Source organism: Macaca mulatta, chromosome 19 (assembly GCF_049350105.2).
Source record: "Macaca mulatta isolate MMU2019108-1 chromosome 19, T2T-MMU8v2.0, whole genome shotgun sequence".
Lineage (NCBI taxonomy): Eukaryota > Metazoa > Chordata > Mammalia > Primates > Cercopithecidae > Macaca > Macaca mulatta.
The window spans coordinates 797,896-823,298 of NC_133424.1; the positions used below are offsets into that span (position 1 = coordinate 797,896).

At 47.7% G+C, this 25,403-nt stretch overlaps 1 long non-coding RNA gene across 1 annotated transcript in view; it reads right to left on the minus strand.

Moving 5' to 3' along the window:
• The window catches only part of LOC106995573 (uncharacterized), a 131,566-nt gene that overhangs the window by 64,478 nt on the left and 41,685 nt on the right, over positions 1-25,403 (minus strand). The gene's annotated exons all lie outside the window — the stretch shown is intronic.

The following is a 25,403-nucleotide window of genomic DNA, read 5'->3' on the forward strand; positions in this document are numbered from 1 at the left end:
GGGAAGAAGCCCATATTTGCTATGTTACTGATGATATCCATATAAATTTCTATTTTGCCTCCCACACAGACCTGGGATCTATGTTTGAGCAAGCAGCTCATGCCAACAGTCCCTCCATGCCATCATTTCCCTGACCTCCCCCAGAAGAGCCAGGCCAGGCAGCGTCCCCACACGGGGACTGGGTCCCAGGAAGATCCTGGTCCTGCCCCTCTTCTCTCTCATCCCTGCAGCACCCTGGCTTGCTGTGGAAGCCCAGCAGTGCTGGCTAAACCCACGTTCACCTGGGGCATTCAGGAGAAGCCTCTGTGCAGAAATCACTTGGGAAGTAGGATTGTGTGTGCTGGCAGGTCACTCGAATGGATTTGCAGAACTCAGTTTTCAACACAGGTGCCGCCACCAAGTCCCTGAAGACCTTTGTGAGCCTAGAGCCACAGAGCCATTTGAGGCACTCTCACAATCTCTAACAACCCTGCACAGAGGCCCTGTTTATCCAAAGGACCATAAAATTTTCCATGTAATCAAAGTTTGACATAATGAATTAAAAGTGAAGTCACCACTTCTATTTTCCATTAATCCATTCATTCAAACAAGTATCTCTTGAGCGTGTTCATCAAATACTGTGGAATTAGGATTTAGTCCATGACTTCAAGAAATATACAGCACAGAAGAAAAGGTATAGCTTGTAACTAACAGTGGTGAATAGGCAAGAAACACACATCGCAGAAGGAAAAGTATAGCTTATAACTGTAACAGTGGTGAACAGGCAAGAAATAAACATCATAGAAGGAAAGGTAGAGCTTATAACTAACATCATAGAAGGAAAGGTAGAGCTTGTAACTAACATCATAGAAGGAAAGGTGTAGCTTATAACTAACAGTGGCGAACAGGACAGAATCTCATAGGCTCGTCAGGAGCCACCGAGGAGGAAGCCATGATTCGCATCCACCTGCAGTAGATAAATGTTTCCCGGATAAAGTAACTTTTCTACAGTGATATCTGCTCCTTATTGTTTAATCCTGCTCGATAGGGTATTAAATTACCACTTTATGTGCTGCTTATATAAAATACATCATTGTCAGGGGAGGTTATAAAATAATACTTCACACAAGCTTGGGCTGTGAATGGTGCGAGGCAATGGGACGATGTGTTCCCGTGTTCTCGAGACGCAGAACGGGCAAGACCCTGCTTCCCTTCTCCTCCCCACCGCCCTGTTCCCAGATGAGGGGCGGAGGCAAGGCCGCCGGGCAGTCCTAGAGCTGGCTCCAGGGCCACGACACCACGCCCAGACTCTCTGCGCCCCATGCAAGAAACACAGACTGTGGGGCAATCACCAATTTACCTAGCAGTGGGGAGAGTCCTTCATCAAAAGCCTGTGCTTCCAGGAGCCAGGACAAAGCAGGAGGCCCTAGGAAAACTGTTCCGGGTGCTCCTGAAACCTGGGCAGAGTCACAGTCTGGCAGGAAGCACCAGTGATGCAGGTGTGCCCAAGACTGGGAGGATGGCCAGATGCCTGGAGACCAGACCGGCCTGCAGGAGATGACCACCTCTCTCTGGTTCATTAGAGACAGACAGTCTGGGCTTCACTTTTGTATGTGGAGTCTCACAGTACAGAAATGTCACAAAGAGATTAGACTTCGTATACCCCAATTTTTTAAATTTAAAAAACACAATTATTTCAACTAATTCTAAATCCAGCAAAGAAAAATAAGTATATAAATGCATGCCTCCAAAATGTAAACCACAATCTCTTTACCCATAGGAGACCCAAAATTTAGTGTACTTTTTCTTCAGTATGATCTCATTTTTTTTTAAGCCATTACTGAGGTGTCTCCTCACTGCCCCATGAGGAGGTTCATGGGCTCTTCAGGGCTCTTTGCTGTTTCATCTTTTAGATTTAAGGGCAGGATCATTTTCCCACACTTGCTTGCTTCCCTGATCACCAATTTTTCACAAGGACATCATTGTGCCTCAGAAAACCTAGTAACTGAACTTCATTAAAAGTGAAAACGATAGGGACATGTTGGCTGCTATGACAGCATCCTCAGTCACCGAATCTCCCTGGGGGACCCGACACACCCCCAATCTCCTTGGAACCCCAGCATGCAGGTATCGCTGCGGCTGACAGGACTGACCCACCCTGGGGGAGGCATAAAAAGCAAAGGGAAGAGAAGGCAGGTGACTCATTTAGGAAACTCAGGTGATCCTCTCGAGTCACGTTTCTCAGGGTGTCAGGGTACCAGCTACATGTAGGGAACCTCCTTGGCCTGGCAGGTGGCAGACTCCTGGGACCCTCCTCAGACATGTTAATCAAAGAATCTAAAGACGGGCAAACTCTGAAAAGTATCTGTAAAGGAAGGACTTAGCTCTGCTGTGAGCCCACTACACGTGGGGTCACGCAGGATGCCGCTCCCAGCTTCCAGTCTCCATTTCACCCTCCTGGGAGGAACACCCGTCAAGTCACAGAGCACGGTCTTCAGCGAACACCTTCCTGCGCGACCTCCACTGTCGCCCAGTCCTGCAGGAGTAGTCGCCGAGTCGGGGAAACAAGTCTTTGCTCCTGACCCGGCCAACTTGACGCTGGGCATAAGACCAGCACTGCTACGTCTCTGGGGAAAGGAGCGGCCCTGGGCAGGAATGCACTTGGCAGCCCCAGGGAGGGACCAGGTGTGGAGGACCAGGCCTCTGCCCGCAGACACGTCAGCACGGCATCCTGGAGCAGAACCTCCAGCCCAGCTGAGCCTACAGATGGCTGCAGCCCTGGACAGCATCTTCACAGTGACCCGGGGGACTGGGCCAGAGCCGCTCAGCAGGGCTGCCCTGAATTTGCAACCTGAAGAAGCTGTACAGTCGTACGTGTACTTTGCCTTAAGCCCCTAGTTTTGTGGTCACTTGTCACACAGCGACAGACAGTGGATGTGCACGGACTCCCAGGCCACGATGGCCTCTGCTGGCCTCACCCGGGCTGTCTCATCTGTTCCCGTGACATCACGTTTCTCAGAGCCAAAGGCTGCCAGGATCCCCTCTTTTCTTCACGACGTCGTTACAAGCTCACGATACAAACTGAAAAAAAACAATCTGTAAAATACAACGTATGACGCAATACAAGGGGAATGCCCAGGCACACACACACGCGAAACAGGCACAAGTGTGAAACAGGCGCATGCACAAACAGGTGTACATGCGTGAAACAGGTGCACGCATGAAGGTGTACACTCGTCAAACAGGTGTACATACACACGTGAGAGCACCCGACATGAAGGGCTGTCTTTGGGAGCCTAGTTTTTAGACATCTCCCTCACCCTTTTACATCTGCACGATCACAAACACAGCACACCACACTACTGAGGGGAAGCCCCAGCTTCTCATGGGGGCACATGAGGCTTTTTATTTATGCCACAGGTTGCATCACTACCTTTTAGAACTGCAAGGCCCCCCACTGCCAGGACTGGGTCAGGTCCACCCTGTGCTCCAAGGACCAGGCCGCCTGCCAGCCCACACGGACCTGCCCCTCGGATGGTGCGGCTGCTTCTAAAACAGAGGCTCAGGCCCACCCAGAGACCTGCAGTACCTGTTATTAAATCAAGACTTGGCTGTGGGTAAACGTGAAGATTTTTATTAAACATGACTCTGCAACATTCAAAGGACCATAACTGAATGCTCCTTTCGCAGCCACAGCGTGTCCAGACACTCATAGAGAAGGCCAGGGCGTGGGAACCCACGGAGCCCCGACAAGGCAGACTTGGAGCTGTGTGGCGCAGTTAGCACCCTTTTTATGCTGATACTTGCCTTTCATATTCAGATTAAAATTAAAAATACGCAAAAGTAGTTCACATTCTATTTCAATTCTCTATTTTTGTAGTAACTGGGCCCCTTTCCCTCTGGTTTCCCAGCCCAGTGATAAATAGGCCCAGCTGGGATTTGTCAAAGTCTGGACCTCTGTTGTAGAGTAAGTGAGGGGGGTAGGGAGGGGAGCAGGAGTGGAAAGGAGAAGTGGGGGATAGGGAGGGACAGAGGGAAGGAGAGAGAGAAACCGCCGAAGGCTGCAGGTAGGAGGGTTGCTCCCTGGCAGCCTCAGGCTCCCTGTTCCAAGGTAACTGAGCTGGCATCACGCATGCGGTGCCATCATATGACTTGGCTGACACACGCCAGAATTACAACAAAATGCTTCAGAAGACTAAGCACCAGCACCTTCAGATTAGGGTAGAGTCCCGGTTTCACGCTTGCCTTGTGTGACATTCTATAAATTGTAAAGATAACGCATTTTCTTACCAGCCATGCTGTTCCCCAAATACTAACTATAATAAAGACCAGACAGCATCTGAGTACTGAGCGTGTGTCAAGCCCCGTGAGGAAGGCATCATTTACTTTGCTAGAGAAAGAAACAGGCTCTGAGAGAAACTTCCTGAGGCCAGGCAGCTGTCTCCAAACCCACCCCGTGCCTCCTGACCCTGAACGTGGAGGACCCAAGTCATTTACGTGAATTTACCTACATGCATGTCAGATTGAGATTCAGCCCCCAGATCTAATCATCTCTATGCAGGAATGTGTCAGGAAGGTATACAATTCTATGAGTTCGACCTGGGGGAACAAAGGCAGGCACCCTCGACACACATGTGGTGCGGAGGTACGCGCCCAGCACAGGGGCGGACAGGAGCAGGTCCAGCCCTGCCCAGTCACACGCCCACCCTGCCATGCCAGTGCAGGGGCTGCCACCGCGTCTCGGGGAAAAGCAGCTTCTCCTGCACAGGAATCTACCCTTCAAAGTGTGTTGCTGAGAAGGTTTGGACCAACATCTCAGAAATCAGACACCGTGTAACACGCTTATCTATAGAGGCTGCCTATGTCAGGGAATCACCAATAATTCCCATCTCGCCATCAATTATTTCTGGTAAATACTGATTATTCTAAGTTAACTGAGGCAACACAAGAACAATATAATGGAAATGTCAGAGCCAATCAGCTCCACCTGCTGAAGAGCTGGGACTAATGATGAAACCTAAGGAATCCTGGAGAACGCAGCAGGACCCCAGACGCCGCGGACCACCCCAGCCTCCTTCCACAGGAGAGTTAGTCGTGGGGCAAAGGAACAGCTTTCAAGGAATCTCAGAGGTTCTCAAGGTCTTGAAAGTTGAACGGGAATTAAATATTTGCATCTGAGTCACACGAGCACATTAAAAGTAAAATTTCCTCTTTCCACTAGAATTATGAGCTTGCGGCGGCGACACTGGCTGTATCTCATGCTCGTGAGATGTTTGGGGGCAGCCGTGCGTCTCTGGTGAATCATTTATCATCATGAAAGATGTGCTTGGGCCCTCGATCCAGGACCACAGACCCCACCAACAAGGGTCTAAACAGGACAAGCCTCGGCCTGGAAAGGCTGGTGTCCGTGGGGGCTGGGAGGAGCACCAGGAAAACTCAGGGGCAAGCCCCACGCAAGCTCGGCATGTCCTACCCCATGCAGTCGGCATCAGCCACAGGGATCTTTTGTTCTTTTTTGTTCAGGAAGGAACATATTAAAAAGCCCGGGGCCCAGGGCCTGGACTCCTCAAAGCTCTCCACAGAGCCGGGTTAATTGGCACCTTCCCTCATGTTCAAGTCAACTATATATGGCTGCTGAGGGCATCTCAGAGCAGGTGCAACACTGAGCTTTCTTGCTGTCTGGGGAAAGCAGGAATTCCAGGCCTCTGCCTTAATACCTCCCCAGAGGCTCTGGCCCAGGTGAGCTCAACTTCTCCCAGGTAAGGAGCACAGACCAGCTTCCCCCATGCCCCTCAGGTCACACAGGAGCGGTGCAGGCCCTTGCAACTTGGCACGAGCCCTCACAACCCACCCTAGAGGCAGCAGCCCAGCCCTGTGGCCCCGGCCTGGCAGGAGGCAGCTGCTGGGGCCCCTGCTCAGGGTTCAGCACAGCAAGGTCCAGCCACAGCAGGGGAGACATCCACCACCCGGCCATTCATCTTTAACCTAAAACAGACACAGGAATGCGGCAAAGGGTTCCTTCCCCTGACAAACCCATCCTTCCTATTCTCATCTCTCCCTCCTTCCCCAGTACTGCACCCAAGGCCACCCAGCACTGTGCCCAAGGCCTGACTCCCAGTTCACAGAGAATCCAAGACAATTATGATTTTGAGAAACTGGGAGCTACATAGAAAATGAGTCGGTAAAGCCATTGTCCACTGATCCTCCACTCCACACAGCGGAGAACCGTCCTCAGGATAAAACCCACGGGGCGGGGAAGACGCGATCAAGGCGGGCAGGACCGCGGAGCCACAAACCTGGTGGTTCAGGGAACGACGCCACGTGAACACAAACCTAAAGTGCTCCACAGCTGGAAGACAAAACACAGGAGACAGAAACACTGACCGTTTAAAAGAAAAAGAAAAAGAAAAAAGCCTCACTCTCAAGAGTCCATCAAGATTTAAGTTCTCAAGTCACAATGTATCAGCACAGACTTCTCATAATGCCTGAAACTTGGCGCAGTAAACACGTGAATCAGTTCTCCCAAGTCCATCGTTTTCTTTGATGAGCCTCTTGAGTCTCAGGCTGGTTTCAAAGTAAGCCCTTCTCTGTTTGTTGATGACTTAATAATTAACATACTTGAAAACACATTGACTTCCAGCTTAATCTGCTAACAGAATATTAATTACCACACTGGCTGTCATCCACAGAAAAAAACACAATCACCTTCTGGTTGTAAAAACATTAGAATTCGAAGCCACTTTGGCCATCTGAACAGCCCCGGCTTTTGACAAGGGCATTCCAAAGCTAATCTGAAAAACTAGTCCAGGCCATGATCGCTGGGGGGTCGGACTTGCCTCATCACCCTACCTCCCTTCTGGAATTAGACAGAACTTAGACGTTTAGTCTGATGGGAAACATTTACAATCTATTCTCTCCGAAGCTACCTGGAGGATTTCCTCCACATGACAAAGCCTTGGTCTCCACAACCCCTTATCTGACAACTCTCTTAACCAACTGTCAATCAGGAAATTTTCGAATCTACCTATGACCTGGACACCCCTGCTTCCAGTTGTCCCACCTTTCCAGACCAAACCCATGTACATCTTACATTTATTTGATCGATTGTCTCATGTCTCCCTAAAAGCTATAAAACCAGGCTGGGCTCTGACCACCTCGGGAATACGTTCGTAGGATCTCCTGAGGGTAATATCAAGGGCCATGGTAACTCATTTGGCTCAGAATAAATCTCCAAATGCTTCACAGAGTTTGACTCTTTACTGACATGGTACCTTTCATGGGTATTCATCTGGGGGACTCACAATCAACCAGAGGCAGCAGTTGCCCACTGTGCAGAAGTCTCTGCAGGACTGAGCCTCTGGCACGGGGACTCCAACCCCTGAAGCAGCAGCTCTCCCACGTCCCACGGCCTGATAGACCTGCACCTCCCGGGCTTCTCATTTCAGAGTCTCAGCAACAAATCTACCAAACGTGATCAACATCACAGAATATTCCTCGAGGCTTTTGGCTGTTGTTTCTCCCCAAGTTTACTCTAGAACCAGAATGGCAACACTCGGAACAGGATGGTTCTCAGTCACCGACCCTCCTGGTAAATACACTGTCTCCAAGGCCCTTTCCCGCCAGTCACAGCTTCCTTCATGTCAGGCTCGAAGGCCACCTCCCCAAGAAGGAAACCTCTTCAATCCAGCAACCACAGCTCCTGTTCCCATCTAGAGCTTGTCTGCCAGGAAGGGAAGACTCCTCATTCCAGAGACAGCAGGTGCCACAAACTCAGGGTTGTAGCCACTGCGAAGGCAAACACTCATGAAATTAATAGACTTTTTCCTCCTTGGATACTGACGTTTCCTCTTCTGGAGGTCAGCCAAGGCCATCTGCACGAGTCACGAGCGTGATGGCTCCAGCCCCTCCTTCGGTGTCAGCAGTGTGGCTCCGCTCTGAGACCCCCTGCACCAGCCGGGCCATGCACCTGTTCCCACGACTGCTGTCAGCAGACTACAGTGATTCTAAAATAATCAGCAAACTGAGGTTCCGAAGGATGCATTTTAAAGAAAAATGTGTAAGTTTTACTGCATGAAATCAGCTACATCTTTTGCTACTCCAGAGGCTTTTTGTTTTGCTTTCCTCAAGGTTCTCTACAATGATCCTGACAGTCAAGGTTCCCAGTTACAGGCAGAGGGTTGGGCAGGCCGCGTCTGCTGTGTAACACATACAGAGGATCCACATCATAGGATTTTCCCTGTTCACCAACATCATCAGGACAAACTTTAAGCAATAAAAATCTCCCTGTCTGGAAAACTGAGCTCACTTGAGAACTAATGCAACAAATGTGTTTGACAAAGTTGCAGGTGGACATTTTAGTGAATAAATCACTATTTCAAGGAGGATAAAGGCTCATTATTCAAAGGCATGTTTTTGTCAAGTTTTGTAATTTCAGCTTCATGCATTTAAATCATGAAGTGAGGCTTGTACCTCATACATTACAGAATCTCGACAAAATAGACAAAATTCCAATTCTGTACATTCTCTCTCATTCTTTTCCATATGCATACGGATGGTGGTAATTTAAGTTGGCATTCCAACAGGATTTCTAAATTAAACTGTCTTCTACTTTAAACACTACGTGTTAAACATTACACATTCCATTGTTCAACATTTATAGCAGGGTCTGTATGGCCCGTTTTAAAGATTTCTTCCTCACTAAAAGCAAGCGTTTAAACAATAAATGATCTACTCTAAAATATTCTAGAGACAGAGATACATTTGGAGAGTGGACACACTTAACACAGAAATCCGCAACATCAAACAGGCACAACCGGCAGTGAGGGTGGAAGGGGCGCTATGTGAGTGCCTCTAAAAACACACACAAGCCTGGCTGCTTAAAAGGAATGAATATAGCTCAACACTCCCATGTGAACATTGATGTGTCTACTGCCTTACAGAATCCTCCTAGCTGAGCTGCAGGAATCTTCTTTGGAACCTTTTCTCACCTACACTGCCTACAGGTGCCCACTGGGCTCCCTGGGCAGTATCGTGTCTTTGTTTAGAATATCACAGTATTAGGATATCTGTTAAATCCCAAGTCAGAGCCTTATCATAACTCAGACACCATCCCTCAGGGCTTGTGGGCCAACTTCGGCTAATGCAGGCTGCTCCACAGTGCCCTGCAGATGGGCTTGGTACATCCACACGATTTTAAGATTTGGGGCTGCCGTTTTCTGCAGTCACAGATGCGGACTTACATATTCATCATGACTGAAGGCAGCACGTATTTTTATGTTCCTTCTGTAACGGTAATAATCATGGCAACATTTCCCCATCCTTAAAAAAGCCTCCTAACAGTAGATGCATTCCACCCCCTTCCTTAAAATTAATAGAATTTACCAAACTAGGTGAAATCAGTCTTCAGGAGAAAGTGAGAAATCAGTGTTCACACAATGGCATAGTAGCTGGGCATAGAGTATACGTCAACATCCCAAACTAAGCACCCATCACAATTATTCCCAACTCGCAGGAAAGCTAGAAAAATTAGAAGGCTTAAAACATAATTATAAATGAAAATAACAAGAAACCAAAGTTTCTGAGGAGCATTTGTTAGCCAAACAAGGAAAGCCATTAACCAGTGCTGATTACATTGCATTTGATTACATTGCATTTGATTACAGCAGCCAAAGACGTGTCCAGAGGAAGAGACTTTTAAACATTAGTCTTCCAGTAAGAATGGTTGCTTAACAAGTTCAGACTACTGGGCTACACCAATCATCAATTAAAAAGCAAGGCAAACGAGTGAGAGTCATTTTCCTTAATCCTTAACGTGTCAAAAATTACATTGGTCAAGCTGGTCTCCAACTCCTGACCTCAGGTGATCCACCCACCCCGGCCTCCCAAAGGGCTGGGATTACAGGCATGAGCCACCATGCCTGGCTGAGAACTGTTTGACAGAGGCTGAGGGGAGGCTCCTGTCCCTTCCTGGGACATCCACATCCCACCTAGTTTCCCATACCGACTGTGACACTCGAAGCATCACAGCAAGGGCAGCTGCATCCCCACAGTTCTCTGCACTAACACCACAGCTGCGTGCACAGCCATAGCCCTGGAGCTACCACTCAGCCTTATCGTGCTGGCACAAGCACAGCAGAAACTAACACGACCCCAAGAGGGAGGAGTGGGGACCCAGGGGAGTGAACCAGGAGGGAGTAAAGTGGCCCAAGGGAGTAGGGAGGAGTGGGGGCCCTGGGGAGTGAACTATGAGGGAGGAGTGGAGGCTCAGGGGAGTGAAGAAGGAGGGAGGCATGGGGGCCCAGGACAGTGAACCAACAGGGAGGCGTGGGGGCCCAGGGCAGTGAACCAGGAGAGAGGCGTGGGGACACAGGAGAGTGAACCAGGAGGGAGGAGGGTGGAGTTCGGCCCAGCGAGTGAAACAGGAGGCAGGAGTTCGGCCCAGGGAGTGAACCAGGAGGGAGGAGTGTGATCCAGGGAGTGAACCAGGAGGGAGGAGTGTGGTCCAAGGAGTGAACCAGGAGGGACGTGTGTGGTCCAGGGGAGTGAGCCAGGGAGGAGGAGGGAGGAATGTGGTCCGGGGAATGAACCAGGAGGGAGGAGTGCAGTCCATGGGAGTAGGGAAGAGTCTGGTCCAGGGGAGTCAACAAGGAGCCTTTGGGGGTAAGCAAGTTCACACACCACAAATACCTCCCAATCCATCCGCGTGCAGGGAGGGGCCGGAAACCACGCAGGAGCTACAGCGCTTTCTCCTCACAGAAGAGGAGTAAGGATATCGAATCATGCATGAAATCAGAGCTAAAGTTCTACCACGGTGGGGAGACGCTTCACAGACCCAAATGGGTGCAAAACAAAACCAATCATACAAGATCAGTGGATGGAATGGGATCAGAAATTTAAGCCTGTAACAAGCTTTCAGAAAAAACTTCACTTGATCTGCAAGATGACTGCAGCTCTGCTTGATCATTTCTGCAAATGTCTAACTCGCGATGAGCCATCTCAGAGCCCTTCAAGAGGAGTAACAAAATCAAAACGCCAAGGCATCCTCCGTATTTTAGATAGCCTGCAACAGTATGGAAATGAGCAGCGGTGCCAGAGCTTTCAAGTTTGTTTGAAGTAAATTCCAGCATGAGGGCAGCATCTTTCTGGCTGAAGCAATGAGGTAGGCTCCTGCTCACCGCATGGGAGACCAGCTTTCAGCAGCTAAGCTGCTGTCAAGGGTCTGCAAACCACGATCCCCGACCGAGCCTTGGCCAGGGAACCAGAAGTGATTTTTACACTTTGACGTTTTCACAAAAGAAATATATGCAGAGACTTCTGTGGCCCTCAAAGCATAACACGTTGCCTACTCTGCCCTTTACAGGAGCTTCTAGCTTTGCTGTCAGTTACAAAGTGTTTCTATAAAATAATGTCACTGATTTTCAAGTATGCCAGCAAAAGTCACACTTCTCAACAACCCTCAATGGAGATGCACCATCCTGTGTTTCACACAGATTTTAGATTTTTAAAAGCCAAAATAAGGGAGGTAATTCAGCTAAGTATTATAGTAACACAATTTGAGATACTTAATGATGTGTGACAACAGAATACTTGGCATTCCTGTGAGGCAATAAACTAGCTCAAACACAAAATAACAAATCAAAGCATGTTTTGGCCTCTCAAAGTGATCAGTGAAATTGGAAATAACATTCAGTTAAATGACACTTAAAAAAAAAAAAAAGCACAAACAAAACAAATACTACTACACCATCACTCCTTAAATTTATTTAACTACTGCTGCAAAATAAAATGGAGAGACTTCTTACTGCAGGGTAATAATCGGCCATTGTCATCATGAAATAGACCGCTGTACAGGCTCAGGCCCTCCAGCCCACAAAGGCAGGGGGAGGGAGGAGAAACGATGGCCAGAAACAAAGGGACAGGGCAACCATGACCTAGTCAGCAATTGTACCCTCCCACCTTTCTTCTGGACTTACAATTTTGGAGCCATCTGGGTTTACCTTCCTATGTCCATAAGTCAGCCAGTTCTCGAAGCCAGAAATCTACAATGCTTCTGGCAGCCAAGTCCTCTCGGCCTTCCCCCCATGTTTTAGGGCCTCATCAGCTCACCCCTGGATAGTATCAATGGCCTCGGAGCTCCAGTCAACCTTGCACTCCACAGACTCAAGTATGCCAAGAGCCACTCCAGGCTGCCACTGCCATGACCAAAGGCTTTCAGAGACAGTCGCCAGCACTGCACAAATCCATGTGGCTTCACCAGGCACAAAGCGGCTCCAGCATTCCATCCAGTCTGTCGCTGCTACCATAGCTGTGAGTCTAGGATGTGTCAGGAAGGGAAGGAAGACACCATGTACCTCATCTCATTTAAGCTTCAGTGTCACAAGGTGGATTTTGTCGTGCCCGTTTTATGGATCAGGAAAGTTTTAAGGAGGGCAAGCACAGGGCCCTGCTGACACAAGAGCAAGACCCGCAGAGGCCTGGGCATGACCCCCGTCCCACGCTCCCTGGGTCCTGATATCCACTCCTCCCCCGTGGGAGCCTGATCCTGGGTCTGCCTGAATTGCTACCATTCCTAAGACACGACTCACGTCTGTCCACCTCCTCCTTTATCTGTTTCCCGCAGCCCAGAGGCGTGTGTGCTCTTCCATCCAGACAGACATCACACTTCAGCACCTGCATCTGACATCACTTCAGCCAAAAGCTTCTCTCAAACCTCCCCCCACACCTGCCGGTCACACAGGTCTGCACCCATCACCTTTCTCACACGAATTCTCACATATTCCTGTGTAGCACCATCCAACTGATGATAGTCTGAGAGGAGGAAGCTTTGTAGATAAATCCACTTTCTACTTTGCTCCCAGCCCTCGGTCTTGCGTCTTGGATGAGGCAACCGATTAACAGCAATTTCATTTCAGCACAACATTTCCATTTGAAGAAACGCAGAGCATAGGGCTCTGGTCATAATTAAAAGCTTGTTTCATTTGTCATTTGAAATTCCATGTACTGCTGCAACAGCAGCACCCCCTCCTCGCCAGGCTCTGCCCTAAGGACATCTTTCTTCCAGCGCTCGATTCCCATCAGAACCCTGGCAGTGAGAGCCCCGCAGGTTTCCCAGCGCCTCGGGCTGCAGCTTCCACGCTGGGCCGGCACTGACAGGACCGGAATGGTGCCCCCAACAACTACAGGATCGGAAGCTGGTCGACTGCTCTGTAGGATGGAGACATGTTAGTAATCCCCGACATTTCCACTGACAGGCTGCTCAGGTAAACTGGGAAAAATCCACAAACTAGAAAGAATCCATGGGGAGGAGCACTTCTCTCTCCAACCTGGCAGCAAACGGTGGCTGTGCAGACGATCTCTTCAGGAAAACTATCGACTGTATCTCAGGTCAACAACAGCCCCGCTGAGGGCCAAAAAATCAGCTCCCCCTGGCCCTCACTTCCTAAGGGTCAACCCTCCCAGGCCACCTCTCCTGGAAGATCAGCTCTGACGCACCCACGACGGTCAGGAACCGGCTCTGGGACACATTTCCCAGGCTCCTGCCCACCGCCCTCTCTCTTCTTCCTCCTCCATCTCCCTCTTCACTCCCATCCGCCCTCCCCCTTTCGCTTCCCTTCTCTCCTTTCCTCTCCCTCCCTCATTTCCTTTCAGCCCTCACCTTCCTCACTGCACTTCCCTATGCAACTCAGCGGACGCATTCTCAGGTCAGTAGAGTTTTCTTTCACTCTGTTTTTATTGCAATGATCATTCTTAATGAACAGAAACCTGTTTCGGACCATGTGGATGCCACCTCCTTACCAACTGCTGCCCCGCGGCTCCGTGTCCACTCAGTGACCTCACGGCGCAGGTGCCCAGCAGTATGGCTGTGACCAGGGGTAGCAACATGGGACATGAGAGAGGTATCCCAGCCAAGAGGCCCTGCAAAGCCTCCCCGGCAAACCGGAGCAAGGCCCAGGGCGGTAGGGAGAGCGCCGTGCTCACGATGTAGGCAGTTCAGCTTCCGCAAACTGTCCATCGACTGCAAATTACTTTGTTTCCATGGTTACAGAAGAACCATAAGCATTCTGAAATATGTTCTTGGTTTCATGTTTGCGAAATCTAAGCAACATTATAAGAAAAATCACTGAATTCTGCCCGAGGCTCTAGGGGTGTTTTCCTCTCTGAAAGGAGCCCCTTCCAGGACTTGGGATTGAGTGACAGCCTTCAAAATCACGGTTATCCTGGTGGTAACAGGGAACTCCTCAGCCCGCCGGGAGCTGGGGCCCTCGACAGCCCCCACGGTTCCAGACGCCAGTGTTCTAAGAATCACACATGTGCAGATAGCAAAGCTTGCTGCACACACGCCAGGTGCTAACAAGCCCCAAACGTCTCACTCATACTTGCTAACCACATCGCTTCTCTCAGCCTCCACGGCGTTTCACACTCTGCCTTTATATAGAGATGAACCATGCGTCCTGAGCGCTACAAAGATTCAAGTCCTTCCGGGAAGAGGGGTGCATCTTTCCATCACGGGGTCCTCACTCCAGCTGGCACAGGATTTGCAGAGTGGGCGAGTCTAATGTTGATGACACTTTCTCAATATTCCCTTCACACCCCTCCAAAAACAAGAGTGCTGCCAGCTTCTTACCGACGTTGTAATGAGCAAAATATTTTTCTCTTATTTGTCACTTTTTAACGTAATACTAGTGAAGAATGTGACTCTGCATGTACACTGTAAGCACCCACACCGTGAACATTCTGCTCTCCTGTGCCTGTATTCACAGGTCACAAGGACAAAACTCCATAGTAGCCAGAATATATATATATATATATATATATATATATATACACACACACATATTTCATATATAAATATATATATATATATATTTTAACATGACTTCCACTCATCTGAAAGTCACAGATGTGGCTTTTCCTTCATAAAAAGATCCAAATGATACACAAGCCAGGTTTAATAAACACATTGGTCCAGGTGGGAAAATGACCTCTCAGTCTCCCTCCCCTCAAAGACCAGGGCAGCCAGGAAACTGCGCTCTACAATAAATGACAGCCGGCAGGATTCCCTAAATAAGCAGCCGGAAGATTCCCATCTCACAGAGAGCACCTTTCAAGACTCAAGATGTCCCCGCTCCCTGAATGTCTTACAAAGAACAGACTACCCAACTGAGGACTGAGGCAGTAAAGAAACATGTTTTCGGCCGGGTGCGGCGGCTCACGCTTGCAATCCCAGCACTTTGGGAGGACGAGGCAGGTGGATCACAAGGTCAGGAGATCGAGACCATTCTGGCTAACACGGTGAAACCCCCTTCTCTACCAAAAATAAAAAAATTAGCCAGGCATGGTAGCGGGCACCTGTAGTCCCACGTACTCGGGAGGCTGAGGCAGGAGAATGGCGTGAAGCTGGGAGGTGGAGTTTGCAGTGAGCCGAGATCGTGCCACTGCACTCCAGCCTGGGCGACAGAGCAAGACTCTGTCTCAAAAAATTAAAATAAATAAAATTTAAAATGTTTTCAGCAAATAGCATCATCGACCCACAAATGAGAGGTACCGTTTTCATTTTAGGAGGGAAACACTACAAAGTACGTACATTTTAGCTCCGTAAGTGAATTCTTTGGGCGTTCCTGTGTCCGCTATCAAATGCAACACATCACCTCAAAAGGCAAAGTTCTATAAGTCACATCCAAAGAGGGGAAAAATCATTCTAAGTTTTAGCAATCCAGTAAGAACCTGATCCAGAGAAGCCTACTTGTTCCAGACTCTAAGCAGCAATATATTGCTACAATGTAATGAAAACAAAGGGATGATTAAGAAAATTTCAATGCTAATAAAAGACAAAAACGTAATTGGATTTATTCTACTCTAGACAGAGCAGCCGGGCAGTTCACCCATACGTTATGAACGTTGCTGTTTATCAGCCAGGGTCCAAACTCTGTCAACAAGGCTTGACAGTAAGGGCGTGATCTCCACTCACTGCAAGGTCCACCTCCCAGGCTCAAGCGACTCTCTTCAGCCTCTGGAGTAGCCAGAATTACAGGTGTGCAGTCATCACGCCCAACTAATTTGTGTGTTTTCAGTAGACACGGGATTTCACCAGGTTGCCCAGGCCGGTTCCCTGGGTCTCAAGCTCCCAGGCTCAAGCAATCCACCCGCCTCGGCCTCCCAAAGGGCTGGGATTACAGACGTGAGCCATCACGCCCGGCCCTTTTTTGTTTTCTTTTCTTTTTAAGTGACTAATGTGCTTCACAGTCTTGTAGGCATTTAAAAAAAAAAAAAAAGAACAAGCAAATTCTGTAAGGGAAAGAAACCATTAACACTTTTTACACTTCTCAAAACTCAAAACTGAAATGCTAAGAATAAATGTATTTTATTCACAGAAGCAGCATTCTTAAAGTTCTGTAAAAGTGATACCATGGACACCACCACATCACAGATGAGCGTGGCAGGACTGCTCAGGTTCAGAACACATTCTCAACAGTCCTCTTGCCCCTTTCCTCAATGGGAACACTTTATTCTGTCTTTTATTCAAATTAAGTATCTTGCGAGGGAGTTGAAGAAAACTGCATAGCAGATTTTAAAACTTCAATGCTTTTCTCAATGTTCGCCACATTCTAATGCATTTTACTGACTACACGGCCAATAAGCCTAAAGCTTTTTGCATCGGTAAAGACAATGCTCCTTGTAGTAATAGGCTTTTTCTTTTCTATACAAAGATCTATAACTTAAGCTAGTAAAATGGGCATTTCACAAAGATTTTGCACAATTCCTAGCACAGATTTTAGCAAAATAAAACCATTATCTTTCCGCAATTAAATAAGCAAGCATAGGAAACTGCACAGTTAAAATAACCATTCCATTATTTTATATAAACACAAATGAGAGAGTAGAGTATGCTTTGAAAAACAGTATTTCCATATGCCAACGATGAAGCAGAAGACAGTTCCTCAGCCTCATATGACATTTGACAACCGAAGTACTCTGGCCCAAGCCCAGCCCGGTTAAATGAAAATGAAGTAAACGTGTGAGTGACCATGGTGGGGTACTCTGATAGCCACAGTCCAGGAAAGAACAGCTAACATCTTTCTTCTTCATGGGAAAACCGAAACATACTCAAGAGACCTTGATTCTTTAAAACACAGTCTGCCCCAGTACTAACCTTAAGCTCCCAACGATCAAGATTGCTATAACCACAGAGGTGTTTTTCCAGGCCCTCGAAAATCACGGACATGGTACATACACAACGTTTTCAAACACTCAATGCAGCCAATTTGTTAAATGTGCTGTGATACCGGAGGTCTTGTGCAGGACCAGAAGCGTCGTAGCCTGGTTACCTGTCCTGGTGTTCAATGCTTTGCATGTGCAAAACCTGCTGTTACAATTTACTGGGCTAAATGTGATTCCGTTCGTCACAGAAGAGAGCTATGACATTTACTTAATTCCATGCACAAATTCTCAGGTTCACGTTCCACGAGTGACTGCTCTGTCCACGAGACAGCTGAGGGAAGACCCAGGAAAGGCCTGGGAGATGCCAAGTGTTCACAAACTGGTATCCGTCTGCTGGTTCTGGCTTAAAGGAAAACAGACATAGAAGAAACTAAAAGGGCTCACTACACCTAATATCACAATGTTCTCAACTTTACCTTAGCCAAAAATAAAAGCGGAAAAGTAAAACTACTCCAGGGCATGATTCCAGGGCTAATCTGAAACATGAAATATTTAGAAGACAAAGCTCATTGTGAGTGCAAGTAATATACACATAAAACACTGGTTTCACAAAACCCAGTCTTTGCGATTGCTTTAATAAAAAGTAAAATTCTCATGAGGATCGCATACATTAACTGATTTTCAAATGAAGAGACTGGTAAACTTCAGGGCATATGATTTCTGTCACACACAAGGGGAGCAGTGAGAGAGAAGAGCTAGGATCAAGTGTGCTGAAGCTGTCCTAGGACTGAAATTCAGTTTCTGCCAAAACAAAAACACAGGAGGCTGTCAACTTGGAGAGCAAGCTCTGCTTGAGAGCGTCAAGATGCTAAAGTTGCAAAGGAGCTTCTCCCTGTATGGGCACGTGTGATCCTTGCGAAAACATAGCTCAGCATTATCAAAAATCAGGAAAGAACACAAGCCTTCCAGACATGAAATCCAAGAGCAGAAGGGAGCAGAGTGCAAGCTTGCTCGGCAGAACTGTTCCCGGACAACAGCACAGAGGACGTCACAGGGAGGGCAGGGCAAGCAACAGCAGCTTCCGTGATGCCGCAAGCAGGGCCTGAGCCAGGGGAGCAGTCTCCTCCAACCTGACAAGGAGGCGCGAGGAGCCACAGAGAAGTCAATTCAGGGCCCTTTTCAGAAAGGGGCAACAATGAGAAAATCTGGTCTCACCCACCCCCCACCTGCCACGGTAACAGCTAAAGTCGCACGTGCGTCTGTCACGTTCCCCAACCCCTCTTGCAGGTGCTCTTCCTGCACCCGGGTGCCTGTCTCCGTGCTGCTCCTGAGGCCACACCTGTTGTCATCCACTAGTGACCGGGAATTCACCTTTGTCCGGGAGAAGCAAACGCAGACTTCACACACTCCTGTACAGGTTTGCTGGCCGAGAATCTAACTGCACTGTCCGATTCCAGATGTGCTGGTACCAAGGAGAACGTTCGATGCCCGGCATTTTAAAACGGTATCAGTGGGTTCTCCTGGGACTCCCAGGCGGCCGCATGAGGGACGGAGCTGTTGCCCTGCTACCCCGAGCCAAAGCAAGGCTGAGAGGCACACACCACAGGCCACATCACACTCGAGCACCGACTCTTGACCGTTGCTCGTTCGTGTGTTAAGAGTTCAGGGAGCTGGGCGCGGTGGCTCAAGCCTGTAATCCCAGCACTTTGGGAGGCCAAGACGGGTGGATCACGAGGTCAGGAGATCGAGACCATCCTGGCTAACACAGGTGAAACCCCGTCTCTACTAAAAAATACAAAAAACTAGCCGGGTGAGTTGGCGGGCGCCTGTAGTCCCAGCTACTCGGGAGGCTGAGGCAGGAGAATGGCGTAAACCCGGGAGGCGGAGCTTGCAGTGAGCTGAGATCCGGCCACTGCACTCCAGCCTGGGCGACACAGCGAGACTCCGTCTCAAAAAAAAAAAAAAAAAAAAAAAAAAAGAGTTCAGGGTACAGGCGACAGACAGGCCTGATCTCAGCCATGGGACAACAGTGACTGCCCACAAGTCCCGTATCTAAGCCCCGACTTGCCCATCCATCCTTCCTTCAGGAACAATGCCCACCTCACAGTGCTGCCATGAACGCTAAGTCAGCACGTACATACACAACCAGATTCATTGCAATTGTGCTTTCTACAACGCCAGGGATGGTGGCTCAGACCTGTAATCCTATCACTTTGGGAAGCTGAGGTGGGTGGATCACTTGAGGTCAGGAGTTGCAGACCAGCTTGGTCAACATGACAAAACCCCATCTCTACTAAAAATAAATTATCCAGACATGGTGGCACACACCCTGTAACCCCAGCTACTAGGGAGGCTGAGGCATAAGAATCACTTGAACCTGGGAAGTAGAGGTTGCAGTGAACGGACATCGTACTACTGTGCTCCACACTTCCAGCCTGGGTGACAGACCAAGATTCTAGTAAAAAAATAAAAGGTCAAGATGAAAACTGATTGCCAAGGTCCATGTTCCATATACTTCAAACATAAAGTTCATTAGCTGGTACTTGATCAAGTTGTTGATTTCTTCATTACAATCTTGTATATCCTTCTAACACGGCTCAAAATGTTTACATTTGAGCACACCTCGAGTGTAACAAAAAATAAAGTGCCTATATTTCATAAATGAGCAAGTTCCAGTAAGACTGCATCCTGCTCTAGTTAATCCTTTGACAATGTAAAACTGAACCATCCTGACATAGCACTGACACATGGTACAAGAAAAATGACCTCCAATTAAATCGCTAGATTTAGAGAACACATAAATATAGTTTATCACGAATTTACCAGCGATTAGCAAGATTTTAAAGGAAGAAAAAGTATCGGGACTGTAACTAGGAATAAAGGCAAAAATAAACAAGAGAAATTAGTCACGTTTAAATCAATACCCTTTCTGTGGGGCTGTAATAAAGTATACACAACAGGTGTGCAAGCTGTCATGCTAAACTGTCACCAAGCTCTCTATGAAGGTAGTAAGAGCGTCCCAAGTCACAGAGCCTCATATTCCTATTTAAATGCTACACAGCCAACACCACACTCGGCACGCAGTGAGAACTCTGAAAGCTCTGAGGAACTCATGATGGGATGAAGGGCCCCAGTCCTGCCATCACCCTGCTGCTTATTAAAAATATAAAACAAAGCCCTGCCTTCAAGGTGCTCAGATCTAACTAGTACAAAGTTTTGCTTTTCACAAGTTAACTACGAATGATGAAGACACTCAACAGCTGTGCGAAATGTAAGGCAACCTAATAAGAGGAACTTGGCTGAGACTAAACCCAGAGATGGTTTTTTAACCACAGAAGAGGAAAGAACTGAAGAACCTTACAGAAAGTTGACAGCAATTTCTGTTTCTCTATGGTACAACCTGGAATTTACCTTTGAGACAGACTGTCCTTCTGTTCTGAAAAATCAGATTATTCTTGCAATCCTCCATCAGGACTGAAATTCCCAAAGACATGGAAAACCAAGTACTAATTTTAAAACCCCCCAAAAAAACTACCTATGATCTTAGATGTGAGATTTAATATTCTCAAATTCCAAATTTGGAAATATTTTGCACAAAGTCCTTATTTTCCCTGTTTACTTGAAAGCTCTCTATTCTTTTGTCCTAAACATCTTCTTTCTCATCCTTCCAAACAGTATCTGAAGATGAACTTACATATCGTTTTCAATGTTAACAAAGAAGATACTACATTTGTCATGAACTGTTTATATTCACAACTCTAGGAGAGATTTTGCTACATCGTGAGGAATAACACGAGGCAGTAAATACGCCACGAATAAAGAACAGTAGAAAGTGGACACATTTCCTGATGAGTGCCGATTTCTCATTGAGCTGCTGACAAAGTTATAATACAGAAAGCTAGACAGCTGCTCTGTTAGTTCTACCTCACTTAAGTGACCGAGTCATTGTTGTTTCGGTTCCCTCTCTCGTCTGGGGATGAGACACACCTCACAGAGCTGTTTATGATTTCAGGAACACACACATCAATGAAGTGACTGTTCCTAAATCGTTGCAAAGGATATAGCAACCTGCCAAATTTCAACTAGGTTGTAACAAACAACTGTTTTCATCCTACACTCTCCGGTGCCAGCGAGATGGTGTGTTCTTGGATCCCTGCGGGAGCCCTATTCCTGGTGCCATAGAGCACACACACACATTTACATCCACATAGTGTACGTATATGGTACACTGTAACACGTGTACCTGCATAGAGCGTACACACATCCGAATACGTAGAGTGTACATAAGTGCACTACATGCGTACAGAGTGCACACACATCCAGATCCATGTGGTGTACATGCATAGAGTGTACACACATCCAAATATAGTGTACAAACAAGTTCACTACGAGTATAAAAGCATAGAGCATACACACATCCATATAGCAAATGTACATAAGCTAACACGTATGCACATGCATAGCACGTACACCCATCTATATGCAGTGTACACAGGTATACTATACCTGTATGTACATGCATATGGCATACACATGCACATCCGTGCGTACATAGGTATGCTATTTGCTATATGTATACACGTGCGTATAGCATACACTCTTATCCAAATGTACGTAGGTGCACTACAGCATGCATACACATGTGCAGTGTACACATATGCACATGTATACAATGTACATCAGTACACTAACGTATAAAGCGTATACACATATGCAATAGTGTACATACATATGCAGCATGTATATGTATTAGTGTGTACATATCCAGAAGTTTATTCAGTGTGCATAGTGTACATGCATGCTTGTGTGCACATATGTATATATACTCTGCAGAAATAATGTGCACATACCCACATGATGTACGTACACAGGTATGTATATGGCATTAAATACATGCATGTATGTACACATGCAGAACAGATAGGTGTCCAAGTGCGCATATAACCATAGTGACCATAGATACACATACACATGTACATGCATGCCTACAGCATGCACGTGTGTAGGACACAAATGTAGTGTACATACCTATACATTGTAAATACATGCACAGTGGAAATACACGTAGTATGCGTACACCACATACACACATGTACATTTATAGAGTACACATATACCGAGACCCAGAACGGGTCATGAGTATTAATACTGCGGAAACGCTTCCAGTTCTACCTAAGTGAATTTTTTTTCAAACTATAATAGAACTCATACAAAAAGGGTTTTAAGGAAATGAATAAAGCTAGTGATAAAAATCAGTGGGAAGGGCACAACCACTTTCCCTCAGAGTTCTGGGCCTGACTGTGGAAGTTCAGAGGTTTCCTAATGCAGTACACGTCAGAACTGACTCACGATAAAGGGCTCCTTAAAAATTAAAAATGTGTCCTCATGTTTTGGCCTTTGAGACAAAGCCTCTTAGTTAATCGAGTTCTGACTGAATTTGACTCACAGTACTCTGGCAGATTCTTCATTTTCTGGTGAGACAGACGAATGTCCCAGGGTGAGGGCAATGCCAGCCGTTTCAGGGTCAGCTTTTCGAGGAGCGATGTCTGGCAGAACACAATCCAACACCATAGTAGGATCCCCCACCCAGCCACTTAGACACTTTCAGGGACTTACTCTGCTTGTTTCCCTTTCTTGAATTCAGCTGGGGGGGAAAAAACCCAAAAAAATCAAAACCAAAAACAAACAGCCCATGTGTTTGTGTGTCTGAAAAGTGAATACATCCACATCCAACTTTCTAAATGAGACACGGCAGGTATGATGGTCACTGAACAGTGGCCACTGTTGACAAAATACAAAGTCTTCTGCAAACATGAACGAGTTTCTAGGAATACAAAAGTCAAGGGAATTTACTTCACATATTAAAGCTGTCAAGGGTGCTCACCAAAAATGTACTTAGAGGTATTCCTTTTAAGTTATTTTTGAAGATTTTTAAGTTGCAATACTTAAAAAGCCTCTGGGAAAAGAAAGGATACAGGTATCTGGAAGATTTATACTAAATGATTTTCATGTCTTTTTGATAAAGTTAAATAAGGTCAGCCTTGAAGTAATGGCTTCCACTACTCTGAGGCTGTGGATGGAATCCACGCCACCAGACAATTGAATAAACAGCAAGGCTGCACACACAGGACACAGGCAGTGAGCCAGCCTGACTAGTTGTCAGCTTCTGGGTCAGTTCTACCCAGTTCTGCCCAGGCCCCACTGGAGATGAAAACCTGCCCTTTAGAAGCCCTTCAAAGCCCACCTTTCAAAATCTAACCCTCTTCAACTGAGGCCCAAGTCCAAAAATCTACTGACATCTTAGCACCTATTAGGCCAGCTGTCGCCTAGCCTTTTTGGCACCAGGGATGGGTTTCATGGAAGACAATTTTTCTGGGGGGTGGTTTTGAATTGCAACTGTTCCACCTCAGGTCAGGCATCGGATCCTCATAAGGAGCACCTCCGAGATCCCTCACATGCAGTTTACGATAGGGTCCCAGCGCCTAGGAGAACACACAGGTTATGAGAGTGTCCCAGCGCCTAGGAGAACACACAGCTTAAGATAGGGTCCCAGAACCCAGGAGAACATGCGGCTTACGAGAGGGTCCCCGCGCCTAGGAGAACAGGTATTAAATGAGTTGGCAAAGCCAAAATCCACCGGATCTACCCCTCCAAAACAAACATACACCACTGCCCAATATTGATGTGAGCCAAAAACATGGAAGTCCTGAGGGCCCACACTGACCACAGCCAGATGCCACTTCTGAAAGAACCAAGCACGTGCCTAAAGATCACCCGTGATGACCCAGGAGAGCAGCTTTGAGCAGAGACAAAGGTGAAGGAGAGGCACATGGGCCAGGGTGCTGGGTGTGCCCGTCTTTGTGACCTCACTGAGATTGCTGACCTCTGGCCCTTGGTGTCCGTCCTATGGAGGAGGTAGGCCCCAAAATCCCTGCCTCCCTTCAGCACTGACTGAGGCGGTCCTGAAGTCTCCCCAGGGCTGAGACTGCTTCTAATTCCTGTTAGCTGCACACCCACATAAAAAACTAAAAACAAAATATCAAGTATGCAGACAGGAAAAGAAAAATATGTGAATCTTCCCTTATTCAACAGGCATTTAAAGAGTAACTGGAAAATTGTGATAGTCTTTAAACAACCACCAGCTATCACGTCGTGTTGAAATGTTTTAGCTAATCAGGAACCTGTGTGTTCAGGAAATCAGTTGACAGGTCCCAAATAACCTCGGAGCTTATGACCTGACCCCCACTCACGCGCATCACCTCTCCAGAGGAACGTGTCCTGGACACCTTTCAAATGGTGAGGAAGAGGAAGAAAGGTAGCTTTCCCTCAACCCCACAAAACAAGCTCGACCCCGAGGAGCCCGGAGAACAGCGACGTTTGTTTAGATGCTTTCCCACTGACCTTGTCAGAGCAAACGTTCCCATCCCACACCGCCCGGTGTTTAACTCTCCCTGGGATACCAGCAGCTGCCAACCCTCAACAAGCTGGAAACAGAGGCCAAGCTGACAGGAGGCCTCTCTCCATTCCCTACTGAATTCGCTCAGGACACAGATGTTCCCAAACACATACGGCCCCGAGTATTCCACACTTGGAGAACATTCAAACAACAGACGCTGCGAAGACGTTCCCCTAAAGAGAAACTCAGTTTCTAACTTCCCTTAGGGAAAAATATGAGACCCAGAACTTTCCAGAAAATCAAGTGTGGGAGGAAGCCACTCACCTCTGGCACTTCTTAAACCTGCCTTCCCGCGGGTGCTCAGGGATGTCCCCGCGACAGCCCCGTCCACCCAGGACGGCAGCAGGTCTCAGGCAGCCAGCACCTGGGCAGCTGGCGAAGCAACCCCAGGGTGAAAACGCCATCCCAGGCATCACTTCCCGGAGCCCCTCAGCAAGAAAAACAGAGGTGGGACAGAACCGAGGGCTGACTCGAGGCTGGGGAGCCACAGACCCGCACAGCTCAATCATCGGACATGCTCTTCTGTGGACAGAGCCCAGGGAGAGGCCAGCAGAGACCCTCGTGCCGGCTCCACGGGCCAGCGTCCTCCAGGGCTGCAAGTTTGTGATCACAGCTTCAGAATTTGGTTCCAGAATCTTCCGGAATCAAACACGCACCAAACTGTAAAGCTGCCAGGACAGCAGGGCCCAGGAGCAGGCTCAGGGGAGGACCACATAGAAACCCCACACACAGCATACACGTGTGCATGTTTACTCCACACATGCCACCCCTTCACCCAATACTATGCACGCAAACGCATGTATGCACTCCA